Here is a 16,502-nt window from a genome sequence, read left to right on the forward strand (position 1 = left end):
GGAAGGCGAGCTCGTCGATTTCCTCCGTGAGAATCGGGACATCTTCGCATGGTCTCCTAAAGACATGCCAGGTGTACCGACGGAATTCGCCGAGCACAGTTTACATGTCCGATCTGATGTGAAGCCCGTCAGGAAGCCCTTGCGCCGCCTGTCAAAAGAGAAGAGAAGAGTTGTTGGAGAAGAGATAGCCCGACTCCTGGCAGTCGGCTTCATTATGGAAGTATTTTTCCCAGAGTGGTTAGCAAACCCGGTCCTGGTGCTGAAGAAGAACAAGCAGTGGCGGATGTGTATTGACTACACAAGCCTCAACAAAGCTTGCCCCAAGGACCCATTCGCTCTGCCGAGAATTGATCAGGTGATAGACTCCACAGCCGGATGCGAGCTGTTGAGCTTCTTAGATGCATATTCAGGATATCACCAGATCAAGCTGAACCTGGCTGACAGACTGAAGACCGCCTTCATCACGCCGTTTGGAGCCTTCTGCTACCTGACTATGACGTTTGGCTTGAGGAATGCCGGCGCCACCTTTCAGCGTTGCATGCAGAAGTGCCTCCTCAAGCAACTCGGCAGAAACGCCCACGTCTACGTGGACGACGTGGTGGTGAAGACGGAAAAGCATGGAACACTGTTGTAAGACCTCAAGGAAACCTTTGAGAACCTGCGCCAATTCCAGATCAAGCTCAACCCTGAGAAGTGCGTCTTCGGGGTACCAGCCGACCAACTCCTCGGCTTCCTGGTCTCTGAACGCGGCATAGAGTGCAACCTGTAAAGATCAAGGCCATCGCGAGGATGGAGGTACCCAGCCGACTGCTAGATGTGCAAAAGTTCACCGGCTGCTTAGCGTCCATCAGCCGATTCATCAGTCGGCTGGGAGAGAAGGCTCTCCCTTTATACCAGCTCATGAAGAAGACGGCCTTTTTTGAGTGGAACCCCAAGGCGGACGAGGCTTTTCTCTAGTTGAAGAAAATGTTGACTACTCCCCCTGTGCTGATGGCCCCGACTCCTAAAGAGCCCATGCTCCTATACATTGCCGCCACCAGCCGGGTAGTCAGCACAGTCATTGTAGTTGAGCGCAAGGAGGAAGGCAAAGGCGCTACCTGTCCAGAGACCGGTATATTACCTGAGCGAAGTACTGTCGGCCTCCAAGGAGAACTACCCCCACTACCAGAAGATGTGCTACGGCGTGCACTTTGCCGCCAAGAAGTTGAAGCCTTACTTTCAGGAGCATCCAATCACTGTGGTTTGTACAGCCCCACTAGCAGAGATCATCGGAAGCCGAGATGCTTCCGGCCGAGTAGCCAAATGGGCCATTGAGTTGGCTCCCTACACCATCTACTACCAGCCCCGCACCACCATCAAGTCGCAAGCACTGGCCGACTTCCTCGTCGACTGGGCCGAGACCCAGTACCTGCCGCCAGCGCCCGACTCCACCCATTGGCGGATGCATTTCGACGGCTCCAATATGTGCACGGGCTTGGGAGCCGGCATCGTCCTCACTTCCCCCAAAGGCAACAAGCTCAAATATGCGCTGCGGATCCATTTCGCCGCTTCCAATAACGTCGCTGAGTACGAGGCGCTCATTCATGGGCTCCGGCTTGCTAAAGAACTTGGCATTCGCCGGATCCTGTGTTATGGCGACTCCGACTTAGTGGTCCAGCAGTCATCTGGCGATTGGGACGCCAAAGATGCAAACTTGGCGAGCTACCGTTTCCTTGTACAGCAACTCAGCGGATATTTCGAGGGGTGTGAGTTCCTTCACGTGCCAAGAAATGACAATGACCAAGCAGACGCCCTGGCACGAATCGGCTCCACCCGCCAAGCAATACCATCTGGCGTCGCCCTCCAGCGCCTCCTCAAGCCGTCTGTCAAGCCCTCACCAGAATCAGACTCCATCTTTGTGCCGGCTCCCCCTGAAGAAGTCGGATCCGACTCAAGAGCCCCAGCAGACAACAGTCAGCCCGAATCTCGGGGACTACAGCCCGTGGGTGCGCCAACGCGCCCCCGCGAAGAAGAAAGAGGACTCACTCCGGCTCTCCGACAAGTCGGCAGTCCGCTTTCCCAGCTCCTCAACATTGCGGTTGAAGGCAGTGACGCGGAGGTTGTGATACTCCTGTGATAAGAATTTTAGACAAAGGTAAATATTGGAACTCGCCAGATGGAGTTCCGAGCCGCCTGCTCAGCAGCCGGCCTGAAACTCGGGGACTACACCCAGTGGGTGCGCTGGTGCGCCCCCACAGAGAAGAACAAGAAAAAGCAAAGTCAAAAAAAAGAAAGCATACCCGGACGGCTGCTCACGACGCCAGATGCGCCTTGGTGCAGTTCTGGATGGCGTCGCCCTCGGCTCGCAACTTCGCGTGAACGTCCAGAAGTGCCTGGTTCAGTGGGCCCGTGTCGCCTCCTCACACCCACCCAACGAGGGCGCGGCACTCGTCGCCTCAGCGTCTGGGGTGGCCGAGCTGGCGGCGCCGGTCTCCAAGGGCGTGGCACCGAAATCGCCTTCTCAAAGAGGCGGTGCGCTGGCAAGGCGACTTGAAGGAGCAGCTTCGCCACAGACTCATCCTCAGTCGGTGGCACCGGCGGGCCCGCAGGCTGTTCACCTTGCGCGCTCCCAGACGACGGTGGTGGCGGCACGGTCGTGTCCGACATGGAGGCCTCGCTGCTTTCCCTCTCCATGATGGGGTTCTCGCCGCCGGCTTCCCCAGTCTGCCCCGTGAACTCCAGGGGCGGCAGCACGGAGCTCAGCGGGATGACGAGCAACGCCGATTGGCGGTGCGCGGCCTCCTCAGCTCACCGCCTTGCCGCGACGGCAGCTTCGGCCTCAGCCAGCTTCCTCTGGGCGGAGGCGGCCGCCTTCTCGGCCTCTGCCTTCTCCAGGCGGGCGGCTTCTTCCTCATCGCGCTTCTCCCACGCATTCTGCTCCGTCGCCTCCCGGAGGTCAGCGGCGGGGTCAATCCGCCGAGTAGTGGCGGACGTCTCTGCCAACCCCATGATGGAGGCGGCAGCGACCCTCTCAAAGGTAAGGGGAGCCCTGAAGCGAGGAAGGCATGTAAAAGATTTGGACAAGATTCACCAGTAGAAAACAAGACAAAATGCGGAAGCACTTACGCAGAGACCAGTGGCGGCTTTTTCACTTCCTTACGGAAGCGGTTGGCCTTCGCGACCGCCTCTTCCCGCTTGGTCGCGGCGGCCGCCCCCTTGAACTTCTTCGACCGGCCACCAAGCAAGCTCGGCCCGGCCCGACGCCTGTTCGTGTCGCCTTGACCATCTAGGCCGGCGGAGGAACTCGCGCTTGGCTGGCCGACCTTTGGTTGGTGGCGCGGGGCAACTTCCCCCTCGGCGTCGTCATCAGGCCAGTCGGCAAAGGTGGCCGAGGGCCTGAAGCCTCCTCCTCCTCCTCCTCCTCCTCCTTCGGCGTCGGCCTCCATCGCCGCCGCCCACAAGTCAGGGTCGTCGACGTCGCTCTCCGCTCGGTCGGAGACGAACTGACGGGCCGGGCCCGTGGTGCCGGCTGAAGGCTGGATGAGGGGTTCTGACTCAAAAAAATCAAAAAAGATCAGAAGTCGGATTCGGCTTCAAAAGAAGACAGAAGAAGAAGAAGAGAGACGACTTACAATAGGCGGGGGGTTGGCGCGTGAGTACGGCTCCTTGCCGAACCACCAATCCGCCGCGAGATTGCAGTTCGCGATGTAATTCATCGTGTCCGCCACCTCCGCGTGGGGCATGTCCTTGGAGCACATCCGACTCGGGTCCCGGTGGCCGCTCATCTGACAGATCAGATGAGGTCGGCCTTAGAGTGGGAGGACTCAGCGCGCCACGAAGGCAGCCAGCAGGTCGGCCCCGGTCAAACCCTCCAACTGCGTCAGCACTCGGAGTCGCGCGACGGTAGTGGCACCAGTGGGAGTCAGCGTCTTGACCCGGTAGGACCAGCTGGGGAGCCTCCCGGCCGGTGCGCTGTCCTCGTAAGGCGGCAGATTGACCAAGTCGCCGTCTGGGGCGACGTTCTTCACATAAAAATAAGACCGCTGCCACATATTCACCGACTTAATCAGCGAGATGGTGGGAAACGGGTTGTCGGCCACCGATCTCCGCATCGCAATGAAGGCGCCACACTGGGCCGGCACGCCGACGACGTGCGTGCCGAGCTTGGACTGAAAGAACTCCCCCCATAGCTCGATGGTGGGGAGAACACCGAGGAAGCCTTCGCACAAGGTGGCGAAGGCAGCCAGCAGCACCACCGTGTTCGGAGTAAGGTGGTGTGGCTAGAGTCCGTGGAACTCCAAGAAGGAGCGGAAGAAACCGCTCGCCGGAAGCCCTAGGCCGCGCATGAGGTGCGAGCGGAATACGACCCGCTCGCCCTCCTCCTGTGCCGGCGATACTTCCCTCTCCGGCGCGGAGCGGGCCCACACTAGTTTCTCGCTGGGGAGACGATGCGTCTTACGAAGGAACTCAATGTGGTCGTCATCCACCTCGGAGCCGTCCCACACGCCGAAGCTCACGGCAGGAGGTGCGGCGGCGGAGGAAGAGCTCATCGCTGCGGGCATGGCGTGGTTCGGTGTGGCGGCGGCGAGAGGGAGAAGAAGCAAGACGAAGCGAAGGGAGTAGGGGAGATGGGCGCGCGTGCTTCACCACCCCCCTCCTCCTGCCTACTTATAGGCTCGTGGGCTAAGAAGCCGATGGGGCGGACGTGGGATTAAATGTGCCCAGGACCCCACGCCCCCCACGATTTACCACACGAAGTAACTGCGCGCAGTTACGACGTGGGAACCCCAACCGTCCGCACGGCCGCAACAGATCTGTTCGCGTGCCGAGGCGCGGTAGTGGCAGGCCCCACCTAACGGCTTGTCCCGTCGCGCGCGTGGGTGGGCAGACTGACCCTGCCGCGTGGCGCCACGCGACGGGTCCGCAATGGGCAGCTGCCTGGAAGCTTATCAGGCACGCTGCCTGGATGCCGCTTCGACCTTGAAACTCTTTAAGGGGCAAGACGGCCTTCTGTGAGTCCGGCTCCAGCTAGTCGGCCTAGAGGAGGACGGCGAGCAATGTCCAGATTCCACCACCAGGAGGATGAAACTGTTGAGGCTCCTCGACATGTCACCCTCGGCGCCTCACCAGCTTCGAGGACTACTATCGGAGTAATGGGCCACGTGTAGGCTAACCCGAGCCCCTGAACCTTTCAAGACATCGGTGCGGGCTGCACCCCTCAAGACCCCACGATAAAGAGCCACCTTCTGGGAGTCGACGGCAAGGCCGCCGACTGCCCCTCACGGCCGAGTCCCAGGGACGACTTCGAGATAAGCTGATTCCTAACTAGCGGCCTCCAGAGAAGCCGGCTATGGGGAGTCGGCCCGCGACTCCGACCACCTCCTGCCTTTGCAACGATGGACGGGACAGGGTACGGTCACCGCGTGGCCCATCCCTACCCCGTTTGCAAAGGGCAGGCATGGCCACAGTGCACCGTATCGATGGAGATCTCCGTCCGGCGTGGCACTATTGCCATGCCTGCCCTGACATCATCCCCCGTGGGCGGCGTCCTGTGCCCACGACGGCCTGCCTGTACGGCCCAAAGACGGAGGGTCCCACCCGTCGGCGGGGGTACAGAAGACGGCAAGAGCGCCACAAGACGGACCCGTTGGGAGTCGGCCCCCAGGAGTCGGCCAACCCCTCCCACGGGCCCCGCACGCCATTAACCAGACAAGACGGGGAATGGAAACAGTGATCGTCCGTCAGGCGGCGGCACTGTTGGCATGACCCCATGACCAAGCCAGCGTCATTAGAAGCACGGCTACAGTAATCCGCAGCCGACATGACCCGCCCGCGGCGGACAGGGCCTGTCAGCTTCGTACCGGGCCTGTCGGCAGGGCCCACCAGTCGGCGGGCCCCAGCGGTCGGCGGAGAAGACGGCGGCCTGAGAGAGAGGCGGCTGAGACCCACACCCAACCGGATTACCATTGTATCCCTGAGGGGCGGGCCTATATAAGCCCCCAGGGCACCCATGCAAGGGGGATCGCCTCTTTAGCACTAGACCAGATCATATAGGAAGGAGGGAGCCAGCCTTGCCTTCTCCTACCTCCAGGAAACAGCTCAAGTTGCAACCTTGTACTCACTTTTCCATAGTGATCATGCGGAGACCCCGCAGAGCAGCAGTAGGGGTGTTATCTCCACGGAGAGCCCTGAAGCTGGGTAAGATCCGCCGGCGTGCATGTCTTCGCCTCATCCCGTTTCCAGGCACCGGCGACGTTCTACTCGCCCCCACCATGATAAGCCATCCCTTGGCATATGTCGCACCCAACCCCCGACAATGTTTACCCAGGTTCGGGCACTCTCTATGGAGGTAATACCCTACTTCCTGCTTGATTGATCTTGATGATATGAGTATTACAAGAGTTGATCTACCACGAGATTGTAGGGGCTAAACCCTAGAAGCTAGCCTATGATTATGATTGTTCTTGTCCTACGGACTAAACCCTCCGGTTTATATAGACACCAAAGGGGGTTAGGGTTACACAGAGTCGGTTACAGAGAAGGGAATATACATATCCGAATTTCCAAGCTTGCCTTCCACGTAGGACTGGGCATTCGGTTTAACCGAACTGTTCGGTTCGGTTCCTCGGCTTTTTAAAAAGTTCGGTTTTTAGAAAATCATGACCGATTGGTCATTTGAAAAAATACTAACCGAAGATTCGGTGGACCGATATTTTGGTTTGGTGCTCGGTTGACCCCTAATTGATCGATAGATTGGAGAAATGAAACGAAAGGAAGATACACTTCTACAATAGATCTGCAAAAGAACCTTGTGTACGCTCAATAAGTAAGATCCTGTGAGTAAAAATTGGAACCTAGTAGCAATATGATGACGGGAAATCATCAGCACCTCACGAAGTTATCAAGAAATCCCCATCGTAGAAAGAGAAATTGACAGATTTGAGGGATGAGGTGCGCATTCTCCATAGCACAAAGGTCTGCGCCACCGTCGCCCGCCGGCCGCCCGGGTGGAGAGAAGTAGAGGCGGCTAGGGTTAGGTGTTCGATGGGGAAAATCGGGAGTGGAGGCAGAAGCGTCCAGGCGCAGGTCGGTCTGGTCTCTCTGGTGGTTGCGTCATGGACTAGTACTAGATAAGGATGGGAGACTTGATATTGGGTTGTGGGCTGTGGCCCATTACGTAGATTTAGTCCAGGTCATATCTAATCGGCTTCGCCGGTCCTTTCGGGTAACTGATGCACATGACCGAACTCCCCGTATTAATTTCAGTTTTTACAAAGTGTTGACCGAACTAACAAGCAGAAGTTTCGGTTTCAGTCATTTCGGCTTCGGCTCCGGTTTTTTCGGTTCCGTAGTTTGGTCCTCGGTTAATTTGCCCACCCCTACTTCCACGCAAAGCAGAGTCCCACCTGGACATGGGACGAAGTCTTCAATCTTGTATCTTCATAGTCCAACAGTCCGACATAAGCATATAGTCCGGCTATCCGAGGACCCCCTAATCCAGGACTCCCTCAGCCGCTCCAGCTTAATGTGCACTTACACTGGTGCCAAAAAAGATCCACTGCACCACAGCTCTGAGGACTTAACTGGCGACACCATCAACAAGATGACAAAGTCTCTTCTACATGAAAGCCTGGTAGACTGCAACAAGGCGGGTCTAAGCCCTTTCTGCAAATCTAACCTGGCACCAGAAGTAACCCGCCAACTTACTTATTTTACCTTCATCCTTAAATACTTTGTTTTAACTCTTCATTGATAATTTTCATAGGCTGATGATGATTTTTGGAAGAAAGAGTATGACCATGAAGCTGCAAGGAGAGCCAGGAAGGCCAAGAAAGCCGCCAAGAGAACCACCAAGAAGAAGGGAAAGAAGCCCAGCGCTTCTAAGCTGCTTGAGCTGGATGACACCTCTGAGTCGGAGGTAGCCCTTGACTCTCTTGGCTCCTTTTTCAACCATCTTATTGACATTGACTATCATCAGGATGACACAAGGACCAATCAAGATCTTGAAGAAGAGGTCACTATCATTTCATCCGACTCCGAGCCTTTGCCAAGATAGAAAATCCAAAGAGTAACCCGGAAAGTAAGATTTTCACACCCCTTAGGTCATCTGGATCCTCACTTTCTTTTGAAGCAATAGCAGCATGAGAGCCGGCGACATACTCGGACAAGCAGGGATGAAGAATTATCCTCCGGCTTACCGAACACTCCGAGGAAGCGTCGAAATGAGGTCACCCCCAACTTAAACTCTTTTTATCCTTTGGTGGGTCCCATCCGCCAACCACTCAATTCTTCCGACTCAAATTATCAGGAAACGTCTCGTTCCTCTTCCGGCAACTCAACTCAATCGCATCTCCCGGCTTTCAAGACTGCTCCTGGGTAATAATAATTACTTACTTTCCCATTACGCTTCTTGATACTTATATTGACCTCTCATGACTTATGCAGTGGAAAAGCCAAGCCCAGCAAAAAAGCAATTTCATCGTCAGAGCTGGTTCTCAATGACCCGCCAGTAACTTCTGACCCTCCTATGGAGCAAGATGGTGACAACCCTTTGAATCCTAAAACATCCAGTCCAGTGAAAACGGCTGACACTCATGATGATGACGTGGTGATCACCGATACCGGCTTTAGAGAGCCGGGAAGGCCTACTGTTTTGGCCAAGCACACTGCCAAGGAGGAGCACTTTGAATGACACAAAGTAAGATTTGATGTTGCTGACTACTCCCAATTAAGCATTGGTGAAGTATATTCTGGCTATCTCAGTCAAGTACACAGCAGCCGTGACCTTGAATTTGACATGGTGAAGCAAATGCACCAAAAATTTGAGGTATGAGCTCTTCCTTTATTGAGTTATGTACATCCTACCAGCCCCCAAGTCTACTGTTTATGATGAATATGTTGTAGACTTAGATTGACTATGAACATAAATAATATCCTTTGATAGAATCCTTTAAAAGTCCGTCTTAAAGCATCTAGCTTAAAGTGTAGCTGGAATGGTTAACACTGAATCCGTAGCCCCCAAGGGCCAGCTTAATCAGCATGAATGAGCCGGTTCTTTATATTCTTGTATGGAAGACAATACTTACCTGTACAGTTCTCATAAGCCGGCTGTGGCTGTTTGTAGCATAAATGGGTCATTGTAATAAAAATGAGTAACAGGCATTAGCCCCCAAGTGCCAAGTACTCTTGCTCGCAAAGTGCTTGGGACTTATTCACATAAGCCGGCACTAAAATAAAGCTTTAGGCAGACATTAGCCCCCAAGTGCCAAGTGTTGTTGCTTGCAAAAGGCTTGGGACTTAATATTTTGAACTAACATTGAATTATGATTTTGATCCGGTATATGTACAGACCACCACTGCTCAACTTCAATCAGAGCTGTCTGAATTGAAGACTTGTCTAGAGCTGCAAGAGGCTGAGGCCCAGAAGGCGAACTCAAAGTTCGAATTCAGTGTGGCTGAGGCAGAAAAACAGAAAGCTGGCTTTGAAGTTGAAAAAGTGCTTGGGCTGAAGAAAAGATTGCCTTGACACAGGAGGTTGAAAAGCCAGAGGCGGCTCTTCAAGAACCGACCATGGAACTCACCGGCTTAAGACGCCATGTGTCTCAGATGGTCTCGGCTATCTTTGGTAAGTCGCCTTATGGTTGTCAAATCTGAATATCCTCCTTGATGATATGAACTGCCTTTAACTCATCCATGATTATTATGCAGGCCCCAGGAGCACCAATCTCAACCAAGACATGCTTGTGAAGCTGAAGGCGGATTACATGCTAGTGGAGCAACTTTATACTGGGGCTTAGCATGCGTTGGCCACAATTTCTCTATCTAATGAAGCCCCCACTCTCTTGGTTGACGTGCTAAGGAAACTTCCCGTTCTGCCTGAAAGGTTTAGTGAGATGAAGTGATCATCTGCAAGAGCCGGAGCTGTGACTGCTTTAAGCCAAGCCAAAGCATGGCTACTAGAGCTAGACCCGGACGATATCTCTATTGGGTATCCAAGCCTTAAGGAAGACGACACTGCGTTTGACAAGAAAGACTTTGCTTCTTGCGTGAAGGACATATGTCCTCTGGCCAGTCTGATTGCCAATGAGACAGACCTCACCAAGTATCAACCTGTGTATGATTTGGAAACACAGAAGATGCCAACACCATCTTACAAAGTGAAAGATCTTATCCCCCCAATCCATAAGCACACTTTTGCTCTTGAAGTTGACCCGTCCAAGCTTATTGATGATGAAGCTGAGTTCCAAGCTTTGAATGGCATTGACTGATCATCACCAACCTTCCAGGAAGTAGAACAGGACGAAGAAGTGGAGAGGGATGATCCGGAAGCATCAAGCCAACAGAATCAAGAAGATTGATCCGTGGGGCGGTTCATATTTCCGACCTTCTGAAAAACAGTTAATCATTTGGACTCGTGGAGTCATGTAATATGGTAGCAATAACTTTGCTCTGTCGTGCCATCGCGCATGTTTTGTGGTATTCTCAATACTGTTAACCCGTCACTTTATAATTATCCTCTTTATACTTAACATGATGTTGACTGGTGCAGATGAAAATTTTGAATTATCCTGCACACAAATATGTCACAAGATCCCTTGGTGGTTTACCACAGGGCGGGTCATAATACCTCGCATATAACCACTGATACTTAAAATAGTTATACATAAGGCTTAGTGGAACCCGAATTTACACAAAATAATAATGTCGGCGTTCTAGGAACGGGGGTCCCCAGACTTGCCTGCCTGCGGCCTGCGGCGTGGCTCAAGTGGGGGCCCAGTGCAGCCCAGCTTCATCAGCTCAAGCTCAAGACCCTCGCGAGGGGCCAAGTCTCGCGGGGCGGATGATAGGAAGCTTCCTCAGGAGCGGCCTCATCAGGCAGGCTCGCGAGGAGGCGGATAGATCAAGGCAGGGTGCCTCACGAGGAGCCCATGACGCAAGCCATGACGATCGAGACCAGGCGGGCGCCAGGCGGGCGCCGGCCTGCGTAGTGTCCTTGTTTCCGCTTCGGTGTAAAGGGGCAAGCACAGGCCAAGGCACCAGGAAAAGGTTACCGTTTCGGTGCAACAAGACCAAGACCAGCAGAACGGCGGGACGGAGGTCGTCATGGAGCCCAGGACGGCATCATCGTCAGAGCCTTTGTCAGCCGAAGACCAACTTTAGTCAGGATAAGTGTACTAGATGTTCCCCTTCAAAATGGCCAATTGTTGGCGCCCTTCCTGCTCATTATTTGGGAAGAGGCCCAAGGCCTCCCTCTATAAATAGTACTAGCCACCACAAGGCAAGGGGATCGGATCCAGATCACGCATAGACTAGAGAGAGGCGACCGAACTGATCCAAGCAGTTCATCGCACCAGCTCATGAACAGCCCCTCGCGAGGCTGTTCCCCCTTTGTACTATTCATCATCAGCCCCTGAGGCAATCCACCACACCACACACTAGAGTAGGGTATTAGACCACAATGGTGGCATGAACCAGTATAAACCTCATATCCCTTGTGTGTTCTTCTTTCTAGCCTAGTTCCTTTGTGAGACTTCGAGACGCGAGCTGCTAGGGGAAAGATCTTCCTGCGCACCACAGAGTTCAAACCTCAAGGGTCTGCAGGACCCGAAATCCAACATTTGGCGCGCCAAGTAGGGGTGCGCCGGAATCTTTCTTTCGCTGGTCGCGTGTGATCTTCCGTCGTATCCATGTCTAACGCTCGCCGAGCCCGCGCCGAGCGTCGGGCTGCTCTCGCCGCTCGAGTCGCCCAGATGGCTCCTGTCGGCGGACGTCCCCGTCGTTCCCCGTCGCCTGCCACCAACGCTGCCACCGGCCCGGCGGGGAACGAGCAGCAGGCCTCATCCCTGCACCCTTCGGTGTGGCGGGAAGGCCGCACCGCCACCCCATCGCTGACTCCGGCTGGTTCATCGTCTCACGCCCGCCGTGCCCCCACGGACGCGCACGCTGCACTGCTCCTGGCGTGTGAACTCCTGCACTACCGTCCCGACGAAGAACTCTACGAGGACTGGCTCGCTCGCATCACCGAGCTTGTCAGCACCGCAGGGGGCTCTCCTATGCCCTCTTTCTCGCTGCCTCGCCCTCCATCCTGCACATGAGGTGTGGATCAAGAGGTGCCTCCGCCACCTCCTCCCCAAGAAGGCGCCCTGGCTCCAAGGCGCACGGCCCCAGGACGAGACCCACCGTGTCCGGCGCCTGCACGACAAGAAAGGAGCTGCCAGGAAATCCCTCGTCCCCAAGAAGGTGCCCGCGTGCTCACAGCACCGGTGCGCCATGACCGCATCCCTGCGCCACCACGTCAAGACCCAGCGCCCCTCCAGGCAGCGATGCGCGGGAATCCCTAGGAGCAAGCCCCGCATCAGCAAAGATCTCATGTGGCCACCGCATGCTGCCGCGCCTTCACCGCCGAGCTGCGTAGAGTCGCATGGCCCGGAAAGTTCAAGCTGGACATGCCTCCTTGCTATGACGGCACTGCAGACCCCGCGGAGTTCCTCCAGCTCTACAAGCTGGGCATCAAAGCCACCAACGGGGACGAAAAGGTCATGGCGAATTGGTTTCCCATGGCGCTCAAGGACGGTGCCCGAACCTGGCTCCTGGCACAATCTCCTCCTGGGACGAGATGCGCACTCGCTTCATCGCCAACTTCCAAGGCACTCGCGACCGGCCGCCGGCCATGAGTGACCTGCGCCACATCAAGCAACAGCCAGGAGAGACCCTGCAGAAGTACATCCAGTGCTTCAACAACGCTCGCCTCAAGATCCCCAGGGTGACCGAGGAAGCCATCATCTCAACCTTCTCTGATGGCATCCGTGACATCAAGATGAAAGAGGAGCTAGCAATCCATGAAGACCTGTGCACATCCCTGGAGCTGTTCAACCTGGTGACCAAGTGCGCCAGGGCTAAGGAAGGGCGCCTCTCCCTCCTCGAGCTTCCGGTTGCCGACCCAGAAGAGAAGAAGCCCAAGGTCAAGGACGTGAAGCGCAAGGGGGCAACTGTGCTCGCAGCGGAGCCAGACACCAAGCAAGGAAGGGGTCAGCCTAAGTCATCCAAGGGCAGCCGGTACTGCGTGTACCATGACCTCCACACCCACAACACCAACGAATGCCAAGAGCCCAGGGCCATGCAAGATGGGCGTATCGGCCGACGCCCTGACCGCAACAATCGGGGCTACGACCGAGGAGGAGGAAGAGGTGGAGGACGATGGGAAGACCGTGTCCCTCGCCAAGGGTGGCGTGACAGACCTCACGAGGACCGCTGGCAGGACCAGCCTCGCGAGGGAGGTTGGAGGGATCAGCCTCGCGAGGATCACCCTCAAGGCAACGCAGGCCTCCCTCCTCTGCCACCACCACCAAGGAGGAATGAAGACTATCATCAGGACGAGGGGGCTGGGGGCTTCCAGGAGCCGCGCGCAATCGCTTGCATCCTGGGCGGCGCCCAGGCCCCAGCCTCTCAGCACATCTTCAAGCAGTTTGCTTTCGAGGTGAACGCAGTCCTCCCCAAGCTTGAGGCCACGCGCCCTCTTAGGTGGTCAGCGTGCACTATCACATTCAGCTCAGCGGATCAGCTTAAGTGCGCGGCAACTGCCGGTGTCCTCCCGATGCTTTGTTCCCCAGTCATCAGCAATGTGAAAGTCACCGGGACCCTCATCAATGGCGGAGCAGGACTCAACATCCTATCCGTCGAGACATTCAACAATCTCCAAGTGCCATACGTTAGCTTCAGCCGACCAAGCCTTTCTCAGGAGTCATTGATGGTTCCACCATTCCAATTGGGGAAGTTCGCCTTCCAGTCACCTTTGGGAAGCACAACAACTACCGCACCGAGCTCATTGACTTCGACGTCACCCACATTCGCCTGCCATACAATGCCATCCTCGGGTACCTAGCCCTAGCCAAGTTCATGGCAGTGACTTACCACGGCTACAATGTCCTCAAGATGCCAGGAAGCGGTGGAACCATCACAGTCCCCTGTGAGGAAAGGGATGCAGTGTGTTCTCTTGAGTGTGCTTTCCAAGCCGCGGCAGTCGAAGACCCAGATGACAGGAGCAGAAGACTTCCCGAGGCGGTCCCAAAGAAGAAGAGGGCTTCACCTGGCCCAAACCCTCACGAGGTAGGCACCTCCGGAGGTGTTGCATCAGGATCCGCATCCGTTCAAGGGGCGCCACCCTCTGTCACATAGGAAGGCGCGCCCGGCGCCCTCCTCGGGCAGGGCTCAGGGGCTCTTTCTTGGAGAGCCACCGACTTTTCCAAGGTCACGAGGGAGGCGCTCGGGCACCACTTGGAGGCGTGCTTCAAGGCACGTTTCCCTCAGGAAGGTATGAGGCAAGGAGGGCCAAACCCTCAGGAGTTCATCGCAAGAAACATTCAGGAGCTACAGGAGTCAAGAGTCATACTCGGCAGCCGCCGCTTGCCCGCCGTAGCCCCACATCCAGGCGAGGATGGTGGGCTGCGCGTCTGCATTGACGTACCAGGGCTCAACCGAGCCGCATCTGAAGAGCGCCTCTGGCCTTCGCGCGTGGGGCGTTGTGAGGGTCCACCTCACAGCTACGTTCGCATGCCTTTCGGCCTGCCGAACGCGGCCGCTGCTCATCAGCGCCTGCTGAGGAGCATTTTGGAGGCTCAGGAGGTCAGGCATCGCGCGGTCCTGGCGGAGATGGAGATGGCCCTCGAAGATCCACCTGTACCCCCGGAGCATCCTGAGGCTCCAGGTACCGAGAGCTCGTGAGGGTCGGCTTCCTCACCACGCGTCGTCCGCTACTTCAGCATCCCTTCATCTTCAGCCGTATCAGGTGACATCTTTCAAAGTTCCATTTTCAGCTGGGAGCGCCCACAGGGCTGCATCATTCCCAGGTCGCGTGGGTCCATCCCTGCGGCATGTATCCATTTTGCTTATGCTCTTTACCTACCTTGTTGGGGGCGCCCCTCGGGCTGCATTATCCCCAAGCTGCTCGGGCCTGATCCAGTGGCATTTGGTTTTCCCGCATCTATCTAAATGGATTTGCTTCTTCATGCTTAACCTGCTTGACTTAATCGCCTGCTCGATTGACACCTACCTTTGGAGCCGCTCGCTCTGGCACGGCACTTGCATACGGGTCCGTCCCTGCAATGCCGATAAAATCTGAGTGGTCGAGCTCTAGCCGCGGCAGCCCTGTAAGGTGCCACCTCACTAGGCCCTCAGTGCCCCAATCACTCCCTTGGAGCGGCCAATGGTTGGCTGGCAACCGTAACAACAGACCTTGTTTCCCCTCGTGATTGGTACGTAGGACCCACTCCAGAGGCAATGATGGCGATGTCGCGAGCTTTCTCTCCTTCTCTCCGGCACGAAGCGCTTACACATTAAAAGGGGGGCGCCTGAGCATCGCGACTCATGGGCTCTTACTGGCTCTCCAGCCCTCACCCCAGGGCATCACAACCTGTCATACTAGCGGCAGCTGAGCTCGCTCGAGGGCCTGGACCTGAGGACGTAGAGCACGAAGGAAAGTGCGGGGGAGAGGGAAGAAGCTCACGAGGACCTAACCCAGCAACACCTTAGCCGCCGCCGCACAGGCCGGGCACCTCGACGAAAACTAAGCCAAACCTACGAGATAAGTCACGCGAAAACAGATTCGACTCAGCGCTAAACCCTCGCCTAGTGCAGCTCTGTCACGGCAACATTGCCTACCTTTCTTGCCCAACGGAGGCTGCTTGAGCACTAAAGGGGACCTCCTGAGCATCGCGACTCAGGGGCTCTTACTGGACCTTGGGCCGCTCACCTCCTGGCCTTGACCATGGCATCATGACCTGACATACCAGCGACGGCGGAAGCCTGCCTGGGGACCAGGACCTGTCAGCGTAGAGCATCGAGCCCTCGTGAGGAAAGAAAGGGGGAGCTGAGCTGGGGCAGAACACGCATCTCGCAGCGATTCATAATAAGGATATAATATTCACAAAAGAAATGGCAGGCGCCTTACAAACCCCCGTGGGGTGTCACTTTGATTCCTCGCAGGGAACAAAAGGTGCTAATCCTAAGGAACCTAACTACGCGCGCCTCCGCAGGAGACGCCATCGTCAACAGTGGGCCATCAGGCGCCGGTGCCAACCCCATCCAGATCAGCAGCGCCGATGGCCTGAAGCACCCGCCCTGCTGTGAGTGCGACGCGAGCTAGGGGGCTCGTAGCCGTCGTTGCTCGTCTTCGGGGTCGCGTAAAGCTCAGCGGAGTCGCTGGACCCTCCAGCACCTCCGCTGCTGCCTGAGGAGCCGTTGGGGAAGCGGTTGGTGGGCCTGGTCCTCGCCACGACGATGCCCTGGTCACCTTTCTCGGGGCAGCATTCCAGCCGGCGTCCTTCTATGTCAAAGACCTTGAAGAACATCAAGGAGGTGTCATCGTATTCGAGGTGGACGAGGGCGCCCCCTGTCCGGCAAACCCGGGCGATCTCGCCCCAGCCACGGGTCATGTTGACCTTGCCCGGAGCGACGACCTCAACCTCCGCTCCGGTCGTAGGGGTACTGCAGTCAGCGTGCTGCAGCCAGAGCTCAAGAGGCCCCCT

Source organism: Triticum aestivum, chromosome 6B (assembly GCF_018294505.1).
Source record: "Triticum aestivum cultivar Chinese Spring chromosome 6B, IWGSC CS RefSeq v2.1, whole genome shotgun sequence".
Lineage (NCBI taxonomy): Eukaryota > Viridiplantae > Streptophyta > Magnoliopsida > Poales > Poaceae > Triticum > Triticum aestivum.